At 46.4% G+C, this 12910-nt stretch overlaps 1 protein-coding gene across 3 annotated transcripts in view; it reads right to left on the bottom strand.

Annotated features, from left to right (window-relative positions):
* KANK4 (KN motif and ankyrin repeat domains 4) overlaps nt 1-12910 on the bottom strand; it is a 71445-nt gene that overhangs the window by 57844 nt on the left and 691 nt on the right. The window contains exon 2 of one of the 3 annotated variants that reach the window (XM_081306351.1): nt 10962-11082. The exons of the other annotated variants lie outside the window; for them this stretch is intronic. The gene's annotated coding sequence lies outside the window, so the exon portion shown is untranslated. The remainder of the gene's footprint in view (nt 1-10961; nt 11083-12910) is intronic. 3 annotated transcript variants of the gene reach the window in all.

The raw sequence follows: 12910 nt of genomic DNA, 5'->3' as shown, positions 1-12910 counted from the left end.
TAACTGCCTTTTTTTAAATTTACAATTTAAAATTACCAAAGAATAGTGAGATTAATTCCTGAATCTGATAAAGGGATCACAATGGTAAATAGTTTGGAATTTCCTTTCTCCTCCCCTGCAACACATTAGCATTTTATTTGGAGTTTTCTGAGCACATGGTATTGTATTAACCCTAGAGTAACTTGATGGTGAAGATTTTAGGCAAACTACTTGGCTGTGGGACCCCGCTGATCACCTGAAGGTCTACTCTTCAGCCAGGTATGGCCATATGGGGTTAAATTCTAGGCTAGTATTGCCATATCTGATCTTTTCCAAAAGAAGCCAGGAATGTGGATTTGTGTAAAATCTGATTTTGAAATGTTGGCCGAACTCTTTTCCTCTTTTAAAATATCTTGCAGGTCAAAGAAAACTTGAAGAAAGTTAAAGCAACCCATGTGATTCCTGGTGGGTCTCAGTCCCCCTTTTTAAACTTGTCCCCAACTCCTCTGCCCTCATGAATGCAGCCCAGCCCTCACCCTTCCTTAGGGGAGCAACTTAGGTGGTACCTCTTCTCAACTCCTCCCAATCCTAATTATTAATCTTCATTAATACTGCCATTCTCCAAGGCTCTCTTCCGAAAGCTGCTTCTCTGCCCTGCCTGTATTTCCACTGACTTTTAGCCTGCTTCACTATTCTGCTTTGAGCCAGCATTGTTTCTGCATGTTTAAATCTTTCTGGTAGATCATACACTCGAAGAAAGGAAGGAAGTATTTTGTGTATCTGTGTGCCAGTTATGGCTTTAGTACTATTTCCCTCAATTTGTAGGAGAGAAGGCCAAAACTCAGGCCATGTGATGGTCCTGAGCTTTCTGCCGGTACTACAGCTTGGGATGGGAGGTACCTTCTCAACTCCCTTCCTCTCCCTCAACTGAAATCCTTCTCCTCACTTCCCCATCTGTAACTCCTACCCAACCCCAAAGACAGCTTTACTTGCCAGCATCCTCCCCTTCGCTGTGCACCAGGTGGTACTGGAAACTTTCCCTCTATTCTGGGCCCCAAGGCACCTGTAAGAAAGTCTGTCAGCCCCCATGAAACTGCCACATAACTCACTATTTGATTATTCATCTCTTCTGATGGACCATAAGCTCCTTGCCTAGCAGAGTACCTGGCCCGTATAGGTGATCCATCAATGTTTACTAGACAGCAGAAAGGAAGGGAAGGAGGGAGAGAACAATAAGGAAGGGGAGGAAGGAGGGAAGAATTGACAGAAATGGGCCACTTGCAACCAAAACATCTGTCTGAGTTGTAATGACAAGATGGTCCCAAGCACTGTTTCTGGGTTGGGATGGCTGCGGCTCCATTGTGCTACAAACTGAAAGCAGACCATTGGGAAGTCTCCAGCAGCCACCTCACCCAGGGGCCGGGCAGATGGCAGGTTGCTCATTGGCTTCCAGGAACTAGCATCCACCTCCACCTGCTTATTGCTCCTGGTCTCCAGCTCTGGGGGAAAGTGACATGCATCAGTCAGATGCTCTGCTCTAGGAGGATAGCTGCAGTTAGGACGGATGAAGTGGAGATGAGCCTTCCCCAACAGCCAGGGAAGTGAACCACAGAGGCTTGGAGCACGCCACATGTGTAGAGGAGAGATGACCAGTATCCCTTCAACCTCAGGCAGCTGTCTGATCAGAAAATGGGCCTTCTGCAACAGACAAGGCAGGAGAGGATCATTTTTCCGAGAACCCTGGAAGTGAGTCTCCATTGCTTGCTATAAAACTGGGCAGCTGCACACCCTACCCCTCATTCACAGGCCACCAGGCAGGACCACTCTGTCAACACTCCAGGGTACCTCTCCCTGCCCGAAGCCACAGAGAACCATTATGGTCTTACAGAAACTACAGAGACAACTGCTGATGTTCTCAAAAGCCCAGCATCTCTCAATTGAGTTTCCGACACCCATGGACACCCACCTTGAGATCAGAGGGTAGAAGGGAGCACTGGCTTGCTCACCACCCCTGCCATTCCAGCTGAGGAGGGAGCACCAAGGAGAGCACTCCGCAGGAATTAGGAGCTTCAGAGAAAGATCTGGGAGAAAGTCAAAGAGTTCATACTCCCCACCCAGGCTGAATCTAAGCATCTGGATGGAAAGCAGGAACGATCCTCTTGACTTTTCCTCCCTCTTTTTTAGCAGTTCCCTCTCTAGTGATGCACCCAGGACCTCCCTCCAGCCTCCCAGTGGCTTTGATCCCTACTTGCAGGATGACTCCAAGAGACCAAGTGGCTTGGTCTGCTTTGGCCACTAGAACAAAGTGCAGTACCAGAGACTGGGTGGCTTAGAAATAATGGACATTTATTTCTGACAGTTCTGAAGGCTGGAGGACTGGGCTCAGGACATCAGCAGGGACAGGTTCTAGCGACTTCTTGTATCCTCACACGGTACAGAGGGTAAGACAGATCTCTGGGGTCTCTGTGATAAAGGCACAGATCCACTCAGGAGTGTTCAGCTTCATCGTCTACTTGCCTCCCTAAGACCTGCGTCCCAGTCCATCACCCTGAGGTTAGGACTTTAGCATTTGAATTCAAGAGAGGCAGATCTAAACAGTTATTTATTTAATTTATTGGTACTAGGGATTGAACCCAGAGGCCCACAGAGTACATCCCCAGCCTTCCCTCTTCCTTCCTTCCTCCCTCCCTCCCTCCCTCCCTCCCTCCCTCCCTCCCTCCCTCCCTCCCTCCCTCCCTCCTTCCTTCCTTCCTTCCTTTCTTTCTTTCTTTCTTTCTTTCTTTCTTTCTTTCTTTCTTTCTTTCTTTCTTTCTTTCTTTCTTTCTCTTTTGGCAGGGTCTCACCAAGTTGTCTAGGCTGGCCCTGAACTTGCAATCCTCCTGCCTCAGCCTCTCACATACCTGGGATGACAAGGACCTAAACATTTAGACCATAGCACCAGATGCTCATCAAGGACCCCTGACAGGCCTGGAATTACCAGGTGCTTTAGCTCAGTAAATCCTCAACAGGAGATGAAAAAAACAAAAACAAAACTAATTCTAACCTATTTTAAAAACAAGAAAATAAAGTTTAAAGCGATTTTATAATCAGAAAGAGGGGGGACACCCTAAAATGAAAGGAGACATTACTTAAAAAGCAAACAAAAAACATAACAGGAACTAGGACCTCGGGTAGAGAATTTGCAAATAATGCTACCAACCTAAGAAAGCAGAGGAAAACAGCAATTTTATTGTCTACTTATATGCCAAGTGCTTTGTGTGCCTTCTCACTCCATCCTGGGGTAATGACACAAACTCTTTTTGTCCCCCATTTTACAGATGGGAAACTGAGGGGTAGGGAAGTGATCTCCCTTAACCAAGGCCCAGGGCACTCCACTGGACAGGCCACACTGTAGTGGGTTAACAGGCTCCCTTTAAGGAAACATATTTGCATTTGAACAATAGCTCTCTGGAGAAGACAAAGTCACTCCAAGGAATGGCTTCAATGTGGGGAATGCCAGGCCTCAGCTCTGCCAGTGGGCCACGAAGCATCACCAGAGGCGGCCACCTACGGGTCCAACTAACACAGGGCTCCAGTCAGCAGCTGGCAAAGCTGGGGTGCAGGGGCTGGACTGAGGGGGAAGCTCAGGTCAGGAAGGCTAGCCCCGGACAAGTGCAAGAGCAAGGCAAGCAAGCACTTGCAGAGGAATGTGTTCCTCATGTCCCCGTGCCTAAAAATGTCAGCCCATTTAATAGTGTGGAAGGGACACTGTCATAGTTAGTGGCAAGGCAGGGCAGTGAGCTGGAGCAAGAGGACTGAGTTGTCGTTCAGCTCAGTCACCTCCTCCCTGTGCAACCTAGGCCTGGTCCTCGGCACCATCATCTGTGGGACCAGGCAGATAGTCTAGGTAAATGTCGAGGCTCCTCCCACTTTCATTATGGGAGCCCTAACAGCCCAGCACTTGGAGTGGCAGCATTAGGGCCAAGAGGAGCATGTGGGGGCTGGGGGAAGGGAGAGAGAAGCAGAGGCAGAAAAGGGTGAGACAAACTCTAGGTGACAGAGTCCAACGTAAGTGTCTGGGGATGGGGTGAACTAGGGATGCCAAGAATGAGCCAGGAGGTGCTGAATAAAGGTTGTAAGGACACCAGTCATTTGCTGTTACCAGGGTTCTACTGGGAAGGACCGGATGCCAGATGCTACAGGGAGCTCTGGGGAGGGGGCAAAGAGAGAGCCAGGTACAGTAACCCGAATGAGGTTTCTCATGGGACCAGAGTGGGCCCACCTGCTGGAGCCGTGTGTGAAGAAGATGGCTCTCCCACAGAATGGACTACTTAAAACAACTCCAAAGCACTTGAGAGAGGATAGGCACATTTGGAAAGGAGTCTTCATTATCCCCACTTCAGAAATTTGAAAACTGAGGCCCTTCATGGTCAGAGTCGGGTGGCAGAATTGGAATTAGAACCCTGTTCTGCTTGACTCCACAGCTTTTGCCCTATCTTTACTCCTGCATATGCCTGTGTGGGGGTTGAAGGTGGGGGAGAGGAGAAGGGAGGGAGGGGTGAGAACAGGGAAAAGTCTGGAGAGATGGATTGGGGAGGAGGAAGATGGGGATGGATGGTAAAACACTTTGTTAGAGAAACAAAATGGCAGCCAGAGTTTTTCCAGATTCTTCTGTGGTTACCTGTAGCAATTTTTAAAAAAATATTTTTTTTATTTGTAGACAGACACAATTCCTTTATTTTATTTATTTACTTATATGTGGTGCCTGAAGATCCAACCCAGTGCCTCACACATGCTAGGCGAATGTTCTACCACTGAGCCACAACCCCAGCCCACCTGTAGCAATTTTTAAGAGCACAGCATTCTAGAATTAACCAGATCTGGACTGAGCTTCCGCCTCCACCACTTAATACCTCTATAACCTAGACCAAGTACTGAACCTCCTAGAGCCTCACTTTGCTCACCAATACTATGGGAATAATAACAGCCATACCTCATTGGGTAGTTGGTAAAGATTAAGGACTGCCACATTTAGAGGGCTTGGCACAATGTCTGGCACATGTTATGTGTTCAGTAAAAGGCAGCCCAAACCAGCCACTCCTCTCATGTTGCTCCTCTCTCTTGGCCTCCTTCTCAAATCAACATCTGGCCACACTCCTCCCTCTCCCTCCTCAGCTGCCTCCTTTGCATTCCCTTCATTTCAGAGCCCACTTCAAAGCTTCTGCTCCCTGAGCATCCTTTCCTTCCTAGAATTCTAGTTTGTGTGATGAGCGAATGATTCATCAACTTGTCTACACCAACTCTTTAACATCTCAGGAACAGGGACTCTCAGAAACTATCCTGAGTTGTTTCAATGGATTGGTTTGTGTGGGACTGGCCAAGGGATAGGCGTGGGGCTCTGGGGCTGTGGGTTGATAGGGATTACCTAACTAATTTCCCATGTGTACCTGCATTTTGTAAATGAACCTCTGGATGTACATCAAAACCTTTACCCAAACCACAAATCCTGGGCCTTTGCAAATTTGCCAACTATCAAATGAGCCTTAACAACTACTCAAGAATGTCTTCCATTAATTAGACAGTAATAGATGGATATACAAAAGGTTGGTGGGGGGCGCTGAGAAGAAAGTTTATTGACTTCCTGACAGGGGTCTTAATCATTTTTGTGTCTTCACCACTTTCGAAGACTGGTGAAGATGAAGGAACCTTTCTCAGAGTGCTTGAAAATCCAAAACATAAAATGCATAGCTTGACTACAAAGAAAACCAATAACACTGAAATACAATTATTAAATTTAAAAACTGCATATTATAGCAATACATATTCTTATTTTTCTTTTTTTCTGTTCTTTTTTGTACCAGGGATTGAACCCATGGGAGCTTAACCACTGAGCCACATCCCCAACCTTTTTTTTAATTTTGAGACAGGGTTTCACTGCCTCAAATTGCTGAACTGTCTCTAAATTGCTGAAGCTGACTTTGAACTCTCGATCCTCCTGCCTCAGCCTCTCAAATTACTGAGATTACAGGTGGATGTCACTGTACCCAGCTGGCTGGCTGGCTGGCTGGCTAGCTTTCTTTTATTTATTTATTTATTTATTTATTTTTAAGACATGGGTATTGAACCCAGGGGCACTTTATCACTGAGCTACATCCCTAGACATATATATATATATATATATATATATATATATATATATATATATATAAATACATTTATATTTATATTTATATTTATATATTTTTTTAAATTGCTTAGGGCCTCCCTTAGTTGCTGAAGCTGGTTTGAATTTGTGATTCTCCTGCCTCACTCTCCTGAGTTGCTGGGATTACAGGTGTGCACCACTAAGCCCAGCCATGTTCTTTATTAACACATTGTTATGCTTCAGATATGAAATGTCCCCCATAAGTTCCTATGTTAATGCAGGAATGTTCCAAGGAGAAATGATTGGACTGTGAGAGCTGTTGCCTAATTAGTCCATCCTAGTTTGAATGGACTGGATGGTAACTATAGGCAGGTGAGGTATGGGTAGAAGAGGTGGATCACTGGAGGCATGCCCTGGACGGGTTCATCTTCTTTGTGACCTCTTTACCCTTCTCTCTTTCTGCTTCCCAACTGCCATGTCCTAAGCAGCTTACCCCTAAGATGTTCTTCCTCCATGATGTGCTGCCTCACCTTGGCCCCAAAGCAACAGACACAGCTGACCAGGGACTGAATCTCTGAAACCATGAGCCAAAAATAAACTTTCCTTCCCCTCAGTCGTTCTAATCAGGTATTTTGGTCACATCGACAAAAAGCTGACTAACACACATATCGAATAATAAGCTCCAGGTGTGATAACCACTGTAATTTCAAAGCTGCAATTGATACAAATATTTCAAGACATCAGTATCGGTTAAAATGCAATATGAAATATCCGTGATTTCTACTGGCAACATTGTTACAGGTACTACAAATACACTGGGTTGTTGCTTATATTGATAATAAAGAAAATGCCAAATGAAGATATTCTTTTTCTCCTAATCGAGTTTACAGACTCCTATATACTCTATACATGGATCCAGTGGGGCTGTTGACCCCAAGCTAAGAAGGCCTGTTAGGTCCTTTACAACTTAGTAAACACTTATACTGGGCAAAACTCTTAGTTACAGCTCACCCTTATCTCCTTCTTGAAAAGTCTCTACTCTCACCTATCTTGCCTCAAATCCTGAGCTTACAGATATGAGCCTACTCTGTCTGACCAGGGAGGAGTTTTGCCTTGGCCGAATCCCATGCCCAGGCCACCTGATCCCTGCCGCAAATGGTCTGCAGAGAAAGCCTCAGCTTCTGGAGGGCCGATCTCAGACCACAGGATCCTCTCTGGAACATCAACAAAGGAGAGATCCAGGTGATTAGCTCAGCAAAGGCCAAGATGCACAGTTGAGCCACTGGCCCTGGAAGGTGGCACCATGGAGTGAAGACCAGGAACCAGCTGTAATGTTGGTGTGGCCTGGAACTCAACCCTCTCCATAGGGTCATTTGCCCTGAGGACGTCTGGCCTCCTTTCAGACCTGGGCTTTGATGCCAGTGCTACATTTGATGGCTTCTCTTTTCCTTCCTCAGAGCCAGCCTAAGGGGGGGGGGGGGTCTCTGTTTGCTGCATCAGAAGAGCACTTCATCATCAATATTATCAACACCATTTTACAGATGAGGAGGCTGAAGTTCAGTGAACTTGAACAATGTGCCCAGGCTCACAGGGCAAAAGGTAAAGCTGGTTTTCCTCTCCACCTCTGCCTTTTATTGAGGGGCAGGTAGGTGATGCCTTTTCATTATCTCCTTATTTACAATCACACAAATCATACATGAAAACAATCTCTTAAAAAATTCAAATATTACTGATAAAATGCTCTCATGCATGCACTCAACATTGTATCTGGGAAACACAGATCTGACCCTACCATATATTCAGCCATCACCCAACTTGACATTCTGTCTTTTAAACCTTTCCCCAAGAGTAGGATGACCCGATTTCCAAGGCAGAAGGGAAGGAGCTGAGGGGACATAGTAAGCAACAGCTGTGAGCGCAGCACCTGGAAACACTCAGCCCCCAGGCCTGGTGCCCTGCAAGGAAACCTAAATCTAAATCAATTTCATTGAGAGCCAGCCTCGCCGGGCAGCTGGGCAGAAACCAGACTGTGGAGGGGAACCAGCATGGAAGGCTGCTGCTCTTTTATCTTTGCATGGAGCAAATTCTCCCCATGCCATATTTCTCTGCCTTCTTGTCCCTTGACGTCAGAGGCCCAAACCAGAAATAAAGAAGGAAACTCAGCAGACACAAAGAATCCTTCAGCACCAGAGGGGAAAAGCCACAGACACATTTAAATTAAAAAAAAATGGCAGCCAATAAGTTTTATTTACTTTGGGGGAAAGAAATGGGAAGGGGGTGGGAATTAGGATTTGTGTTTTTCTCCCACATTGTCTGAATCCCCACAAAGTTATCTGACGAGCAGGGCTCAGGGCCCAGGAGAGACAGTGAGGCGCTCCTTGGGAAAATACTGCAGACTCCTTCCCTTGAAGAAGGAACTCACCAGCCTGCTTCTTCAGACACCACCAATCTATAACTGCCTAAGCAGCACATTAACCATCTACTTAAAATCTTGGGACGGCATTTATTCTATCCCGGAAACTGCGATGGGCCTATTTTTAGCAAGAAGGCCCTTCTTTTCTTTCATCCTACTTTGAAATACGATCTGTAGAGACCGGATGCTGTTCACAGAAAGGCCTATTAAAAGTTTCTTAATCTAACCTGGGCCTGCAGGATTAGCATTTTGAGGCACAGAGAGGTTAGGGTCCAGCTGTAAATCACACAGCTCCTTAGCAGCAGACTTAGTCTCCAATTTCAGGATTCCCTGACCTCTAAGCCCATGCCTCTTCCCACACACTGTACCACAAGAAAATCACAATGTGCTTCACTGTCTGAGCTCCAGAGACAGAAAGCTCTGTCAAATCGCAGTTTCATGGTGGGGCACCGTGGCACATGCCCGTCATCTCACCAGCTCAGGAGGCTGAAGCAGGAGGATTGAAAGTTCAAAGCCAGACTTAGTAAGTTAACTAGGTCCTAAGTAACTTAGTGAGACCCTGTCTCAAAATAAAGAGATTAAAAAAAAGACTGAAAATGTAGCTCAGTGGTAAAGTGCTCTTGGGCTAATCTCCGGTCCAAATATATATATATATATATATCCCAGTTTGTTTGTTTCATGACCCTGGTAAGTCACACAGAGTCTCTGAGCTTCCTTTTCCTCACTGGGTATTATGAGAATAACCATCTGAAGGATGACTGTGAGAACCGAATGTGCCAGGGTTTGGCACACGTGCACATTATGATTGTTCTGTACTGCTCCAAACTCAGAGTTGGGTAGACCTACAGTCATTGTGTCTGCTTGACCACCCAGAGATGGGGGGAAAGACTGTTATCAATCCACTCACAGTGAGGAAAACTGAGGCTCCCCTGGGGTGACAGAACCTGCACAAGATCAAAGGGGTCCTGTTTGTTATTTTTCAGTGCTGGGGATCAAACCTGGGCCTCGCGCATGCTAGGCAAGCACTCTACCACCGACCTCCATCCCTACCTCTCCAGACCCTGAGATGAGAGTTTTCAAAGTGAGCACATCATCAGCATTCAGAAGTCGTAAATGCCCACCAGCCAACTTGCTTAGACATTGGTTAAATTAGTAGTAAAGCTACCTCTATCTTCCCCCAGCAGAGCAGAGCTGCAGAAGCACTGGCCACACTTCAGGACCATCCTTTGTGCACTGGAGCCAGAACAGTAACTGGTACAGACCAGAGGTTTTACGCGGTTTTGATGAATGAGTGAATTACTGATTGAATGAAGATCCTGATCTGCAGATGAGAACAAAATGGCCTAAAGCAGGTGTTTTGTTTGCAGAAAGGGGTGGTGAGGTGGGCAGGCAAGACCCCAGTGACAGCAAGCAAGAGCCCTGCCCTGTAGGGCTTTGACAAAGCCAATAGCTGGTTCCTTGACCTTAATGGTCCTGTCTAGAACATCTCCCAGCCTGGCCCGCCAGACCCCATCCACCCTCTCCCCCACCCCGCATACTGTGAGGCACCTATTATTCTCCTCCAGCTAAAACAGATGTAATAACATTGCAGACTAGGGGTGGCAAATAGGCCAGCAGAATTGGCCCATCTGTCTTCCTAATTGTCAAGTGTGCCCATAATAAGATTTTTCTGCCTGTCACACCTTAGGCTGCTCCTGAACTGAAGCAAAACCAAGATATACATTTTCCAGCCAGGAGCATGGCCTTCATAAAGTGCCAGGAATGCAAAGAAGCTGCTTGGCTAAAATAAGCATAAAGAACCAGAAGGAACTCTGGACTTCTTGGGAAATTGGGGTCCTTGCTCCTGACCACTGGGGGGTACTTGGCAGTCACTGCGCCTCACTCAGTCTCTGTTTCCTAAAAAATTGCAGTCTAAACTTATGGAGTTGGACATGGTGGCATTCACCTGTAATTCCAGAGGCTGGGGAGGCTGAGACAGAGGACTGTGAATTCAAAGTCAGCCTCAGCAATTTAGCAAGGCTCTAAGCAATTCAGCAAGACCTTGTCTCTAAATAAAACACACACACACACACACACACACACACACACACGGGTTGGGGATGTGGCTCAAGGGTTAAGTGCCCCTGGGTTCAGTCTCTGGTACCAAAAAAATAAAAAATAAAGTTATGGAAATTGGGTCCATGGAGGAGGAGCTATGAATCATATGATATTGTATGCAAGATATTTTAAGTTATATACATTTGAAGAACAGTGTCCATAATTTTCAACAGCATCTTAAAGATATATGCAATACTCCTCCATTTAAAAAGTTAAGAAATACTAAACAATTTCTATCCAACAGTTATTGGGCACTTTCTATGGTCCTGCTCTGTGCTAGGCACTGGAGACACAAATATGACCAGAAAAGTTCTGCTTTTAGGGTACTCAGTGCAAGTTGATACTCACTGTAACAGAAGCCTACTTTTGGTGGATTGTTGTGTTTTTGTTTTTTGGTAGTGCTGGGGATTAAATCCAGGATCCCATGCATGCTAAGCAAGTGCTCTCACATCCCCAGCCCAGGACATGCCTTTGGAAACAAAGAAAAGGCAACCTTTGATTCTGTCTAGTCAGGAAAGGCCTTCTGGGAGGGAAAACTTAATGTTGAAGATGAAGGCTATATATACATTCAGTAGGTGAACGAGTGGAAGAGTATTTTAGACAAAGGGCAGTATGTGCAAAGACAACAAGTGCTCCACAAATTGCCTCAAGTGTAATTGTGAGTAGAGCACTGCGGGGGTGCTCACTGCAGGAGACCAGGGAAAGTGGTGGAAGCCAGAGATAAGGCTGGACAGGTAGGGAGGGCCCAGATTAGGAAATGCTCTGTCCACCACCCCAAGGAATTTTACTTTGTGGACAGTGAGTTCTTTCCAGCTGCAAAAGTCTGACATGAACTTTCACTCTCTGCATGAATTTCCCTAAATGCTGAGCAGAGGCCTGGCAGTTGTGAGCTGAATGGAACAACAGGGAAGGAGTAAAGAATTGCTCTTGGCACCATGAGTGGACACATGGGCTATCTGATCAAGGTACTGGTACTTAGTGCACATGTTCGGGGTGAGTCCAGCAGGGTGCTGTCAGTCTCTCTCTATTTCTCTCTCTGCATGTGACCTGGATGGGGGCAGAGAGGGGAGTGTCTAACTGCTCATTATTATAGCCAAGAAAGAAAGATGCTGATTGGCCCACTCATAGGGATGCAGAACTAAGGTACATGCCTATTTAGGCCCCTGGACCTCACCTGGCAAACAGGTTTTCAGTTCCTCCACTTGACTCTACAGCTCCTTTTGCTCTAAGCCTCTTTCCATCCTCCTCAGTTAACTCCTATCAGTTTTCAGACAGAGTGACACTGGACCAATCACAGGTTCTCAGGACACCTAACGGTTTCCTTTAAAATAACTCAGCACTGTGAAGCAGTCTATACTTATTTGAGTGATTTGATTCATGTCTTGGCCACTGGTCTGTGAACTCCATGAGGCCAAAGAGTGCCAGTTCTTTTACTTTTGTATTTCTCTACCTTGTCCAGTGCCTGGCATGGAGTTGATTGAATGACAGCAAACTGTCCCTGGGACACATTATGTTCCAGTGAGGCAGGAAAGCTGGACTTGAAAAGACAATGAAAGAGAGGACTCAGCTTAGGTTCCAAATGTAGATCTAAGGTCTCCTTTGTCACATCTGGAGAGGCTCTAAGAAACTCAGATTTGATTTACTCAGGTAGGTCCTTTGGAATTATACTTAATTCAAGATGCTTTCTCCCGGAGCTTCAACCTGGTCAGTGGCTACATCTGACCCTTCCCTGGCCATGCCTGGTGGATACAGGACTCTCTCTGCCCTGGTCTCAGAGGATTATCCTTCGAGAGGAAAAAAATTCTCCTCTTTCTTGGAAAATACTCCCTCCCCACCTTACTGGCCCACATCCCAGGGTGCTTGGAAAATAAGAATTGCCAGGGTTTTGTAGCCCTGGTGGATATTCAAGGGCAAGAGTAGGTTCAGAGCTGGTGTAGGGGTCATGAGTTTGACTTTCCAACTCCCATACTAAGTAACCCACCAGTTGAAGGGGCGAAGTACTTGGGGTCAAAGATTTGACACTAAGGGAGATGTAAGAGAGAGGGGAGCTCTCCCAGTGGCCCAAGGCTTGGCAAAATGTTCCGGGGCGCTCTTGTACGTGGCCCCCAGATACCCCCAGCCTCCACCCAAGGTCACTGGAGGGCTGGAAACTTCGGCCAGGGACTGAGGAATGTCAGGCCAGGAGCTTGGGGCCAGATTTTGCAAAACATGAGCGACTACACACGCTGAATAGTCCTAGGAGCCGGCGGTAGGGTGCCCCCAGTCCCACAAGCTGCATCCCAGAACGCAAGGTAAAG

Source organism: Spermophilus citellus, assembly GCF_964194105.1.
Source record: "Spermophilus citellus genome assembly, chromosome: 9".
In the NCBI taxonomy this organism is placed as follows: domain Eukaryota; kingdom Metazoa; phylum Chordata; class Mammalia; order Rodentia; family Sciuridae; genus Spermophilus; species Spermophilus citellus.
The sequence above is the reverse complement of the archived record's forward strand: the minus strand, read 5'-3'. Positions and strand labels throughout refer to the sequence as shown.